Here is a 14469-nt window from a genome sequence, read left to right on the forward strand (position 1 = left end):
TCCCTTTACTATAGTAAAGAGTCAGTTTCACAAAACATTATGAATTTGTTAAGCCATACATACAATGTGTCTAAGGTTCTGTAAATGTTTTTGAAATTAAAGGGACACTGGACCCAATTTTTTTCTTTTGTGATTCAGATAGAGCATGCAATTTTAAGCAACTTTCTAATTTACACCTATTAATTTTTCTTCGTTCTCTTGCTTTCTTTATTTGAAAAAGATAGCATCTAAGCTATTTTTTGGTTCAGTGTCCCTTTAAAGTTCTGCAAAAGACTTGAGCCATTCCAGTGAATATTATTCTGCAGCAACCTTACACTGCACCTTTAGTCATACAATTATAGGTGAGCCTTTATCTGTGGAAAGATACTGTCATAGTGAGAAAAACGCGATCAGAATACAAAATAATAAAGTTAGGATTTTCCATAAGACCTTTTGTATTACTTGCAAATTGTGAGAACATTTCTTTGTTTAGTCTATTATATAGAACAGCTGTCTTCCTATCTTAGCTCTGTGTTCCATTTATTTCCCAGAACAGCAAGCAAGTGTAAAGATTCATTCTGCAATTTCACAACATTGTCTCAGTCTGACAAACATTACAGCTTGTAATGTAGGTCTCTACTGCCCTAGACCTAATAAAACCGTATATTTAAATTATAGAACAGAGGAGGGAAAAAGCAAACAATCTGCATTCATGAAGTATTTGGCAGCTAACAAGCCTTTCAGCAGTGTGAGTGTGAACTGATAACTATGGGTCAGATCAATTTAAATGATTCCTAATGCTGAATAGTGGTGAGTGCCTATTTGTTTTTACCCAGCAGCACAATAGCCTAAGATAGGTGTGTATGAAGACAGACAGGCCAGTGCAAGCTCGGCTTATTCACAGTGACTATGCAGAAATAAAGTGAATCCAGTCAGTCAAACAATGAAGAGATTTCCAAAGTACAGGAAGTATCTGCTTTCTACTTTTCAGTACTACACACAAGCATGCACAACTTGTGTCACATTAAGGCCTCATGAAATGATGCACTCGAAAAAACATAATTTATGCTTACCTGATAAATTCCTTTCTTCTGTTGTGTGATCAGTCCACGGGTCATCATTACTTCTGGGATATAACTCCTCCCCAACAGGAAATGCAAGAGGATTCACCCAGCAGAGCCGCACATAGCTCCTCCCCTCTACGTCAGTCCCAGTCATTCGACCAAGAATCAACGAGAAAGGAGTAACCAAGGGTGAAGTGGTGACTGGAGTATAATTTAAAAGATATTTACCTGCCTTAAAACAGGGCGGGCCGTGGACTGATCACACAACAGAAGAAAGGAATTTATCAGGTAAGCATAAATTATGTTTTCTTCTGTTATGTGTGATCAGTCCACGGGTCATCATTACTTCTGGGATACCAATACCAAAGCAAAAGTACACGGATGACGGGAGGGATAGGCAGGCTCATTATACAGAAGGAACCACTGCCTGAAGAACCTTTCTCCCAAAAATAGCCTCCGAAGAAGCCAAAGTGTCAAATTTGTAAAATTTGGAAAAAGTATGAAGCGAAGACCAAGTTGCAGCCTTGCAAATCTGTTCAACAGAGGCCTCATTCTTAAAGGCCCAAGTGGAAGCCACAGCTCTAGTGGAGTGAGCTGTAATTCTTTCAGGAGGCTGCTGTCCAGCAGTCTCATAGGCTAAACGTATTATGCTACGAAGCCAAAAAGAGAGAGAGGTAGCAGAAGCTTTTTGACCTCTCCTCTGTCCAGAATAAACGACAAACAGGGAAGAAGTTTGGCGAAAATCTTTAGTTGCCTGCAAGTAGAACTTGAGGGCACGAACTACATCCAGATTGTGTAGAAGACGTTCCTTCTTTGAAGAAGGATTTGGACACAAGGATGGAACAACAATCTCTTGATTGATATTCCTGTTAGTGACTACCTTAGGTAAGAACCCAGGTTTAGTACGCAGAACTACCTTGTCTGAGTGAAAAATCAGATAAGGAGAATCACAATGTAAGGCTGATAACTCAGAGACTCTTCGAGCCGAGGAAATAGCCATTAAAAACAGAACTTTCCAAGATAACAATTTTATATCAATGGAATGAAGGGGTTCAAACGGAACACCCTGTAAAACGTTAAGAACTAAGTTTAAACTCCATGGCGGAGCAACAGCTTTAAACACAGGCTTGATCCTAGCTAAAGCCTGACAAAAGGCCTGGACGTCTGGATTTTCTGACAGACGCCTGTGTAACAAGATGGACAGAGCTGAAATCTGTCCCTTTAATGAACTAGCTGATAAACCCTTTTCTAAACCTTCTTGTAGAAAGGACAATATCCTAGCGATCCTAACCTTACTCCAGGAGTAACCTTTGGATTCGCACCAGTATAGGTATTTACGCCATATTTTATGGTAAATCCTTCTGGTAACAGGCTTCCTAGCCTGTATCAGGGTATCAATAACCGACTCAGAAAAACCACGTTTTGATAAAATCAATCGTTCAATTTCCAAGCAGTCAGCTTCAGAGAAGTTAGATTTTGATGTTTGAATGGACCCTGTATCAGAAGGTCCTGTCTTAGAGGTAGAGACCAAGGCGGATAGGATGACATGTCCACTAGATCTGCATACCAAGTCCTGCGTGGCCATGCAGGCGCTATTAGAATCACTGATGCTCTCTCCTGTTTGATTTTGGCAATCAATCGAGGAAGCAGCGGGAAGGGTGGAAACACATAAGCCATCCCGAAGTTCCAAGGTGCTGTCAAAGCATCTATCAGAACCGCTCCCGGATCCCTGGATCTGGACCCGTAGAGAGGAAGTTTGGCGTTCTGGCGAGACGCCATGAGATCTATCTCTGGTTTGCCCCAACGTCGAAGTATTTGGGCAAAGACCTCCGGATGAAGTTCCCACTCCCCCGGATGAAAAGTCTGGCGACTCAAGAAATCCGCCTCCCAGTTCTCCACTCCCGGGATGTGGATTGCTGACAGGTGGCAAGAGTGAGACTCTGCCCAGCGAATTATCTTTGATACTTCCATCATTGCTAGGGAGCTTCTTGTCCCTCCCTGATGGTTGATGTAAGCTACAGTCGTGATGTTGTCCGACTGAAACCTGATGAACCCCCGAGTTGTTAATTGGGGCCAAGCCAGAAGGGCATTGAGAACTGCTCTCAATTCCAGGATGTTTATTGGAAGGAGACTCTCCTCCTGATTCCATAGTCCCTGAGCCTTCAGAGAATTCCAGACAGCGCCCCAACCTAGTAGGCTGGCGTCTGTTGTTACAATTGTCCAGTCTGGCCTGCTGAATGGCATCCCCCTGGACAGGTGTGGCCGATAAAGCCACCATAGAAGAGAATTTCTGGTCTCTTGATTCAGATTCAGAGTAGGGGACAAATCTGAGTAATCCCCATTCCACTGACTTAGCATGCACAATTGCAGCGGTCTGAGGTGTAGGCGTGCAAAAGGTACTATGTCCATTGCCGCTACCATTAAGCCGATCACCTCCATGCATTGAGCTACTGACGGGTGTTGAATGGAATGAAGGACACGGCATGCATTTTGAAGCTTTGTTAACCTGTCTTCTGTCAGGTAAATCTTCATTTCTACAGAATCTATAAGAGTCCCCAAGAATGGAACTCTTGTGAGAGGAAAAAGAGAACTCTTCTTTTCGTTCACTTTCCATCCATGCGACCTTAGAAATGCCAGAACTAACTCTGTATGAGACTTGGCAGTTTGAAAGCTTGAAGCTTGTATTAGAATGTCGTCTAGGTACGGAGCTACCGAAATCCCTCGCGGTCTTAGTACCGCCAGAAGGGCACCCAGAACCTTTGTGAAGATTCTTGGAGCCGTAGCCAATCCGAATGGAAGAGCTACAAACTGGTAGTGCCTGTCTAAGAAGGCAAACCTTAGATACCGGTGATGATCTTTGTGAATCGGTATGTGAAGGTAAGCATCTTTTAAATCCACTGTGGTCATGTACTGACCCTTTTGGATCATGGGTAAGATTGTCCGAATAGTTTCCATTTTGAACGATGGAACTCTTAGGAATTTGTTTAGAATCTTTAAATCTAAGATTGGCCTGAAAGTTCCCTCTTTTTTGGGAACCACAAACAGGTTTGAGTAGAACCCTTGTCCTTGTTCCGACCGCGGAACCGGATGGATCACTCCCATTAATAACAGATCTTGTACACAGCGTAGAAACGCTTCTTTCTTTATCTGGTTTGTTGACAACCTTGACAGATGAAATCTCCCTCTTGGGGGAGATAATTTGAAGTCTAGAAGGTATCCCTGAGATATGATCTCTAGCGCCCAGGGATCCTGAACATCTCTTGCCCAGGCCTGGGCGAAGAGAGAAAGTCTGCCCCCCACTAGATCCGGTCCCGGATCGGGGGCTCTCGGTTCATGCTGTCTTTGGGGCAGCAGCAGGTTTCCTGGCCTGCTTGCTCTTGTTCCAGGACTGGTTAGGCTTCCAGCCTTGCCTGTAACGAGCAACAGCTCCCTCCTGTTTTGGTGCAGTGGAGGTTGATGCTGCTCCTGTTTTGAAATTCCGAAAGGGACGAAAATTAGACTGTCTAGCCTTGGCTTTGGCTTTGTCTTGAGGTAGGGCGTGGCCCTTACCTCCTGTAATGTCAGCGATAATTTCTTTCAAACCGGGCCCAAATAAAGACTGCCCCTTGAAAGGTATATTAAGTAATTTGGACTTAGAAGTAACATCAGCTGACCAGGATTTTAGCCACAGCGCCCTACGTGCCTGTATGGCGAATCCTGAGTTCTTAGCCGTAAGCTTGGTTAAATGTACTACGGCCTCCGAAATGAATGAATTAGCTAGTTTAAGGACTCTAAGCCTGTCCGTAATGTCGTCTAGCGTAGATGAACTAAGGTTCTCTTCCAGAGACTCAATTCAAAATGCTGCCGCAGCCGTAATCGGCGCGATACATGCAAGGGGTTGCAATATAAAACCTTGTTGAACAAACATTTTCTTAAGGTAACCCTCTAATTTTTTATCCATTGGATCTGAAAAAGCACAGCTATCCTCCACCGGGATAGTGGTACGCTTAGCTAAAGTAGAAACTGCTCCCTCCACCTTAGGGACCGTTTGCCATAAGTCCCGAGTGGTGGTGTCTATTGGAAACATCTTTCTAAATATTGGAGGGGGTGAGAACGGCACACCGGGTCTATCCCACTCCTTAGTAACAATTTCAGTTAGTCTCTTAGGTATAGGAAAAACGTCAGTACTCGCCGGTACCGCAAAGTATTTATCCAACCTACACAGTTTCTCTGGTATTGCAACGGTGTTACAATCATTGAGAGCTGCTAAGACCTCCCCTAGTAATACACGGAGGTTCTCCAATTTAAATTTAAAATTTGAAATATCTGAATCCAATCTGTTTGGATCAGAACCGTCACCTACAGAATGAAGCTCTCCGTCCTCATGCTCTGCAAGCTGTGACGCAGTATCAGACATGGCCCTAGTATTGTCAGCGCACTCTGTTCTCACCCCAGAGTGATCACGCTTGCCTCTTAGTTCTGGTAATTTAGACAAAACTTCAGTCATAACAGTAGCCATATCTTGTAATGTTATCTGTAATGGCCGCCCAGATGTACTAGGCGCCATAATATCACGCACCTCCCGGGCGGGAGATGCAGGTACTGCCGCGTGAGGCGAGTTAGTCGGCATAACTCTCCCCTCGCTGTTTGGTGAAATTTGTTCAAATTGTACAGATTGACTTTTATTTAAAGTAGCATCAATACAGTTAGTACATAAATTTCTATTGGGCTCCACCTTGGCATTGGAACAAATGACACAGATATCTTCCTCTGAGTCAGACATGTTTAACACACTAGCAATAAACTTGCAACTTGGTTATAATCTTTTTTAGCAAAAACGTACTGTGCCTCAAAGAGGTACTAAACGATTAAATGATTAAATGACAGTTGAAATAATGAACTGAAAAAAACAGTTATAGCATCAAACTTTAAAACAACACAACTTTTAGCAAAGGTTTGTTCCCATTAGAAAAATAACAATAATTAAATTTGACATAAAAATTACAGAGCAACGTTTTTATTCACAGTCAATATAAAATTCTCACAGCTCTGCTGAGAGAATCTACCTCCCTCCAAAGAAGTTTGAAGACCCCTGAGATCTGTCAGAGATGAACCGGATCATGCAGGAAATATAAGAGTAACTGACTGGAATTTTTTGATGCGTAGCAAAGAGCGCCAAAAACGGCCCCTCCCCCTCACACACAGCAGTGAAGAGAAACGAAACTGTCACAATTAAAACCAAACAACTGCCAAGTGGAAAATAATGCCCAAATATTTATTCACTCAGTACCTCAGAAATGTAAACGATTCTACATTCCAGCAAAAACGTTTAACATGATAAATACTTATTAAAAGGATTAGTGACTTTTAACAGAGTAGTTCCGGTGAAATACCATCCCCAGAATACTGAAGTGTATACATACATGTCATTATAACGGTATGGCAGGATTTTCTCATCAATTCCATTCAGAAAATAAAAACTGCTACATACCTCAATGCAGATTCATCTGCCCGCTGTCCCCTGATCTGAAGCTTTTACCTCCCTCAGATGGCCGAGAACAGCAATATGATCTTAACTACTCCGGTTAAAATCATAGTAAAAAAAAACTCTGGTAGATTCTTCCTCAAACTCTGCCAGAGAAGTAATAACACGCTCCGGTGCTATTGTAAAATAACAAACTTTTGATTGAAGTCATAAAAACTAAGTATAATCACCATAGTCCTCTCACACATCCTATCTAGTCGTTGGGTGCAAGAGAATGACTGGGACTGACGTAGAGGGGAGGAGCTATGTGCGGCTCTGCTGGGTGAATCCTCTTGCATTTCCTGTTGGGGAGGAGTTATATCCCAGAAGTAATGATGACCCGTGGACTGATCACACATAACAGAAGAAATCTTTGTTAAAGTGATTGTAAAGTTTAATGAATTACTTCCCAGTATCGAATTGTAAAAAACAGGGGCACTTTAATTCATTTAACTTTACAAAGCAGCTTCTTTTTTAAATATTTACCATTTCGTTAAAGTAAAAATACAGCTGTTCCTCCGCCCGTATCTCCTACTGTATTTAGCATATTGATGACTAATCCGGCTTCCTCCAATCATTGCATGCCCCACGAGGTGGATACCAAAGAGGGCATCCGATTGGAGGAAGCAGGATTAGTCATCAATATGCTAAATAAAAGTAGAAGATGAGGGCAGAGGAACGGCATTATGTTTACCATAACGCAATGGTAATTTTTTTTTTCTTTTTAAAAAAAGAAGCGTCTTTGTAAAGTTTAATAAATTAAGTGCCCCTGTTATTAAAAATTTAGATACTGGGCAGTAAACTTGACTATCACTTTAAAGGACTATTAAACTTGACATTTTAATAATGCATAAATGTGTCATTATAAGTGAAACATTATTGCAATATACAGGCATTATTTATTTTGCAGCCTTTTGTTGTAAAATACAAAAAAAAATATTTGTTTCACAAACTGAGACTTGGGTTAATATTTAAGGTAATTTACGTGAGCTTTTGTTTACTTTTCCCTCCCTCCCTAAGCTTCTATGGTGTCACATGTTTTTAAGAGGTTGGTTATACGTTTTGCATCAACAATCAAAATAGGCAAATCATTCTTTGCAATAGTAACCAAGTTGAGTCAGTGCTAAACCTCCTTAAAGTGAATGTAAAGTTGAAAGTGCCCGGTTTTTAAAAACAGGGGCACTTTCATTCATTAAACTTTACGTTGCAACTGTTTTGTTTTTGTTTTTTTTAAATACTTACCTTTTTCTTTAGGAAACCCAGACTGGTGATCCTCCGCCCACAGCTCTTTACTTACTTCAGCAATGACTAAACCGGCTTCCTCCAATCATTGCGTGTAGGGCTGCAACAACTAATCGGTAAGATTGATCATAAAAAGAGTTGTCAAAGAATCTCCTTATCAATTAGGTGGTCAGCGATTAGTTTGTTAATTGCACAGCACCAGCTGCTTCAATCCGATGAACTCCTGCACTTAGTATTGTTCAAACATTTTTATTTATTATTATTTCTATCCGATTAATTGGATGATTATTGTCCGATTAATTGGATAGAAAAAAAAAAAGATTAAAAATAATAAATAAAATCTATTTTTTGCACAATCTTAGTTGCAGTAGATCAGATTAAAGCAGCTGGTGCTGTGCAACTGACCAACTATTCGCTGACCACCTAATTGATAATGAGATTTGTTGACAACTACTTTTATGATCAAACTTACCGATTAGTTGTTGCAGCCCTAATTGCGTGCACCCTGGAGGGTCCCATCTCATGAGGCCACACAACGATTGGAGGAAGCCGGTTTTGTCATAGATATGCTAAGTACTGCGTGAGAAGCGGGCCAAGGATCACCTAAAGAAAAAAGTATTTAAAAAAAAAAAAAACGCTGAAATGTATAGTTTAATGAATGAAAGTGCCCCTGTTTATAATAGTATTTTTAAAAACCGGGCACTCATTCATTCAACTTTACATTCATTTTAAGGGAATAAAAGATTGCAGGCTACACCAGTATGCACATGTAGAGAGAGTTTGTGCTATAGCTGAATATAAGTTTGTGATTGGTTAGCAATGGTTCTTTTGTTCTGGGGACAGAGATAAGTGAAAAAGAATAAACCATAGAACATACTCATTTAACAAAATAAAGCTGCAGTTTTCATTGCAAAATTATATATAATCATGTAGTTTACAATTTGTGTTTAGTGTCTCTTTAAAGAGCAGTGTTTAAAAATGCTAAATTTTTTCTACCTGACAATGTACAGTAAAAGATTGTTGCAATAAATGGGTTTGTCGAGCTCTGACTTAATCACAGCTCGGCTCCTTACTTTTGGCGCTTCAGGAGCTTAGTCAATTCGCAATGTTTACTGCCTCTTAACCCCAATCACAGGCAGTTTTAGATAGAATCGAGGAGAGATGAAAAAGATGCAAACATGGTTTTGCAGCAACAAAATATGAGTGATATGAAGCAAAAGGCTCAATGGGGAAACCCGCCAAGGGGTTAAACACAGTTTAAGTAATGCTCCAGAGCCTCAGAGAACTGCTGGTCCTGAGCAATGAACTGCAACTGAAAATCAGCAGCACTAGTTGCAGCTCCTGAGTTGAAATTCTCTGCAGCTCCTAAGTTGTACTTTTATCTATGTCAAAAATCCCCTTTGCAAGGATAGCATTGCAGAGCCAACTAAATTTGAGCAAGTAATTTTTTATTTTTTTTACCACGTATTACTAAAATAACCCTTTAATACACTGGAACGATGTTCAGCAACCATTAATGACATCCAACACAAACGTCTGAAAGCAGTTTGATAACTACATTTGGAATCTAAACTTTAAATATTTACACAGTTTGATTAGAGACTGCAGGATAGTTCATTTAAAAACAGCCAACAAATCAGTTGTGAGATTCTAGAACTGAGAATTCCTTTGTGAAATGACTTGCACGTGTAATCAGCAACTAATGGAATGGTTTAGAATATTGTGTGCTGTCTCCAACAATAAACTTAACATGTGCAGTGAAAGGGCACTAAAGTCTACATTAAACTTTCATGATTCAGATAGATTGTGCAGTTTGAGACTTTCCTATTAAAGGGACAGTACACTGTAAAATTGTTTTTCCATTAATGTATTTGAAATGACTTGTTATACCAACTGCAGAGTATAATATATTTGAGAAATTCCGTTTTCATGCTTATTTGTGTATATGAAGTAGCCGATTTTGTGCTTTTAAACCACAGCCTATTACAATGGGTTGAACTTAAAGGTGATATCAGATCTCATTATGTTCTAAGTTTGTGTACACAGACTTGCTTCCTTATCTTTTATTTGGCTGGAACACCAAAGCTCAATACATAGAGAGAACAATGGAAAATGATCATTTTATTACTTAACCTATCCTGCATCCCACTGAGAGTGTAATCTCTTCTGCTGGCTGTGTATACTTAGGCTATTCAATAGCCTATACTCCAGTATTAATTTGTTCAATATAGGAGGCAATACCACAGGCTAAATCAGCCATTTCAAATGCTGAAATAGGAGTAAAGGAGCTACTTGTAACCAATTTAATACACTCTAGCAGGTTAAAAGGATCATTGGGAATAATTTAAAAGGGGAGAACATTTTTGGGTGAACTGTCCCTTTAACTTCCAGTATCAAATTGTGAACAGAGATAATATCCCTCAAAAATTTTCCTTAACGACCGCAACCTACCCTGTATGTAGCCATTTGATAAAGGGATAGTAAAGTCCAAATTAAACTTCATGATTCAGATAAGGCATGTAATTTAAAAAAAAAAAAAAAAAAAAAAAAAAGTCCAATTTACTTTTATCATCAAATCTGCTTTGTTTCCTTGGTATTCTTAGTTGAAAGCTAAACCTAGGTAGGCTCATATGCTAATTTCCTTGAAGGCCATCTCTTATCTGAATGCATTTGACAGGGCGTAAGTTCATGTGTTTCATATAAACATGGGGCTAAAATAAACTCGGCTGGTAGCCCCTGGATAAAAATGAGCTTGATACCCCTGCTCTAAATTAAAGCAAAATATTGGGTTTCATGTCTAAGAAAAAAAGAACTAGAGGAAAGAGGTGGGAGAAAGAATGAATATGAAAACAGCAGATGAAACATCAAATGGAAAGGGTTTTTTAATTGAGTAAAATTACATTAAAGCTCATGATAGCCTAATGTTAAAGCACAAAAGTGATGCAGCATAGCTGTAAAACGCTGACTAGAAAATATAACCTGAACATCTATGTAGAAAAGGAAGATATTTACCTAAAAATCTTCTAAGTATTCACACTTCACTGTAAAGAGACCAAGCAGCCAATCAGAATGCTAGTCCTGGAACTTGCAAGGAAGTGTGCACCCCTTCCTGCTAGTACTTATTTGTCTAAATCAGAACAAAGTTCCAATGTAATCAAATAAGTAAAAATTGAAATCATGTGATCGTTCATAGAAAGCGGCTATGGCTTCAGGACAGCCAAACAGCTAGAACGTTCCATGCTGTCCTAATGGTGCTAAAGCTCAGTGCAATTAGGATGGCAAGGAACGTCCTAACAGCAGAAAGGGATTAAGGCAGTTTACTATGAAATCCCAGCAAAGCAATGCATAACCTCAGCACTGCCAATTGGCTATATTTTTTTTATTTTTCAACTTGCAGCTGCTGAATAACTTAGAGTACTTATTCTGGTGAGCTGAAGAAAGTCTGAGGTAAAATATCTTCCCTTTTTTTTCAAAGATGTTAAGGTGATATTTCTTGTCAGCTTTTTACAGTTATGCTGCATCACTTCTGTATGATTTAGCATATGAGTATTATGTCCCTTTAAGAAGTTACAAACTTCAAATGAAATAAAACCTGTGGATAAGGGAGGTGGACTGGTTAATTTTGATACAAATGATTATATTAAAATAAAAAGATTAGGGGAAGAAGTTGCATTTGAATAAAGCTAAAAATCTAGGGATTATTAAAGTGATGGTAAATCCTAGGATTTACCATTGGAACAAATAAAGGGGACTAGCCATGTGGGCTATCTGACTTGGCATCAGCTGGGCTGCAGCGCTATTTACTAAAAGGTGGAAACGTCACCTCTTAGCAAAATAGCGTTCTGCCGTGGGCTGCCTGCAGCGCTCAACGCTGGGAATGTTTCAAACAAATAAAGGAACTTTCAGCATAAAAGTATTTTATACTTCATGACTGAAAGTCCCCTTTATTTGTTCCAATGGTAAATCCTAGAATTTCACAAACACTAAGATTTACCATCACTTTAATGAGGAATATAAATATCTGCTAGTAGAACATTCAAGAATTCCAGTATTCCAAGATTTGCCTAAAATACATTTGTTTGGAAAATCCTCCAGGTAGACAGATTTCTGGAATCAATGCAACAATGAGTAACTTATCACAGTATGTGGATAGGTTTTTGCAAAAATATGTTCAAACTTTACCTTCATACTTAAAATATACAACTTAATGGGACATTTTAACCTTAATTTAAATCTACATGGATGCATTTCAGTTTTGAATAGAAGAATTTATATATATATATATATATATATATATATATATATATATATATATATATATATATATATATATATATATATATATATATATATATACATAATATATATATACATATATATATATACATACATATATATATATATATACATACATATATATATACATACATACATATATATATACATACATACATATATATATACATACATACATATACATACATACATATATATACATACATACATATATACATACATACATACATATATATACATACATACATATATATATACATACATACATACATATATATATATATATATATACATACATATATATATATATATATATATATATATATATATATACATATACACACACACACACACACACACATTAGCAAAACTTCTTATAATAAAAAGGTATTGGGGTTTCAAAAGTATTTTTTTAAGCATTTTAAACATCACTTGCTCAAAGAGCTCAGGGTGCTTGTACCATCTGGTTAGGACTCAATTTGTTAATTGCGGACATGATTTAAGCCCTAATGGCGCTCTGCGCAGCTGCAGTATTTAAAATGCTGGCCCACTAAGAATATCTAGTTATGCTTCGCATGCACATGCAGAGAAAAACGCTAACACAGCAATAACTTATTACAAGTATTTTTGCCAATACAAGTATATTGTAAATATGTTTCTATTTAAATAAATAATTCATCTATGTGCATTTAAAATGGAAACCGGAATGTCCTATGTGTGAGTTTTCCTCACTATACACAATTATCAAACATGAGTGACTTCTATTCTGTGAATCATTTCTTAACAGGGGAGAGGATTCTATGAAACCAGGCCAGCACTTATTTTAGAAAGCATTAACTTTATTTTGGAGAATAATTTTGAATTTAAAAAAAGGGACACTAAAACCAATTATTTTCTTTAATGATTCAGATAGAGCGTGCAATTTTAAGCAACTTTCTAATTTACTCCTATTAATTTCTTTATTCTCTTATTTAAAAAGCAGTAATTTAAAGCTTAGGAGCCAGCCCATTTTAGGTTCAGCACCCTGGATAGCACTTGCTTATTGGTGGCTACATTTAGCAAGCACAACCCAGGTTCTCAACCAAAAATGGTCCGGCTCTTAAGCTTTACATTACTGCTTTTTAAAAAAAGATAGCAAGAGAACAAAGAAAAATTTATAGGAGTAGTAAATTAGAAAGTTGCATGCTCTATCTGAATCATTAAAGAAAAAAATTGAGTTTAGTGTCCCTTTAAGGATGTGTTATATACACAGATGAAGGGAACCGTGATGGATACAAGGTTTGCTGCGACATATGCAAACTTGTGGGCAAATGGGAGGAAGAATTTGTCTAATTAGCTTGGAGCAAACCTTGTATTATATTGTATATGTATATGTATATATATATATATATATATATATATATATATATATATATATATATATATATATATATATATATATATATATATATATATATATATATATATATATATATATACATACATATACACTATTATTAAATGGAACAGAACTGGAATTAAGTACTTTTATACAGGGTATGAAACAGAATATGATTACATTTACATAAAAATGTAGCAGTCAGAAAAGTACATTCTTAGACTTAGAGAAATTTTAGATAAATATGTGACTAGTACACATTTTAAGAAGCTAGATGCCATTTATATACATTCAAAGAGTTGCCTTTTGAAACGATGGTTAAGAAATATTCTAAAGGGACAATGCCTTAGAGTTCAATCATTTTATGAAAAAGGGTTTGATTTGAATAAATATAAAAAGAATATTGAAAAATTAGAGAACATTGAATTACGATAGAGCTGGAAAAAAAAAAAAAAAAATTATAAAGTAACATTGGCACATTCTAAAGTTAGATAATATCTTGGATTCAAGCTCCAAATTTGTTTATAGGAGACAAAATTTGAAAGGATATACTAGTACCAAATGTCCTGCAACAATCTAAAGTCTGGAAAGAAATGCATTTATATGGGGAATAGGGCCGAGTGATTAATTGCGATTTTTTGGCATGCGATTTTCAAATCGCAGCAGTATGCAAATTTAAAAAAAAACTAACAAAAAAACACACACTTATTACTGACTATGTGCACATTTGTGTCAGAATATTTTATTTGCATTAATATCACCACCTCCAAAGAAACTTTATCATCCATCGACTCTTAATCTAGGAAGGGGTGGGGAGAAAAGTTTGCTTGGTAGGTAAAGTTGGCAACAGAAAGTCCTTGGCAGTGGGTTAGCATGGAAGCACTAAAGTCTACTAGGAGAGCAAACATCAGGAGTCTGGGTATTTCCAAGCAGACCTGGGGAGGAGGCAAGCACGAGAGGAGCAGCCATGGCAAGAATCTGAGTGCCGGAATGACGATCTCAACAAT

The 14469-nt window shown here is 37.7% G+C and overlaps 1 protein-coding gene across 1 annotated transcript in view; it reads right to left on the reverse strand.

Moving 5' to 3' along the window:
• Nucleotides 1–14469, reverse strand: part of TALDO1 (transaldolase 1) — a 100356-nt gene that overhangs the window by 77642 nt on the left and 8245 nt on the right. The gene's annotated exons all lie outside the window — the stretch shown is intronic.

This window comes from Bombina bombina, chromosome 7, assembly GCF_027579735.1.
Source record: "Bombina bombina isolate aBomBom1 chromosome 7, aBomBom1.pri, whole genome shotgun sequence".
In the NCBI taxonomy this organism is placed as follows: Eukaryota; Metazoa; Chordata; class Amphibia; order Anura; family Bombinatoridae; genus Bombina; species Bombina bombina.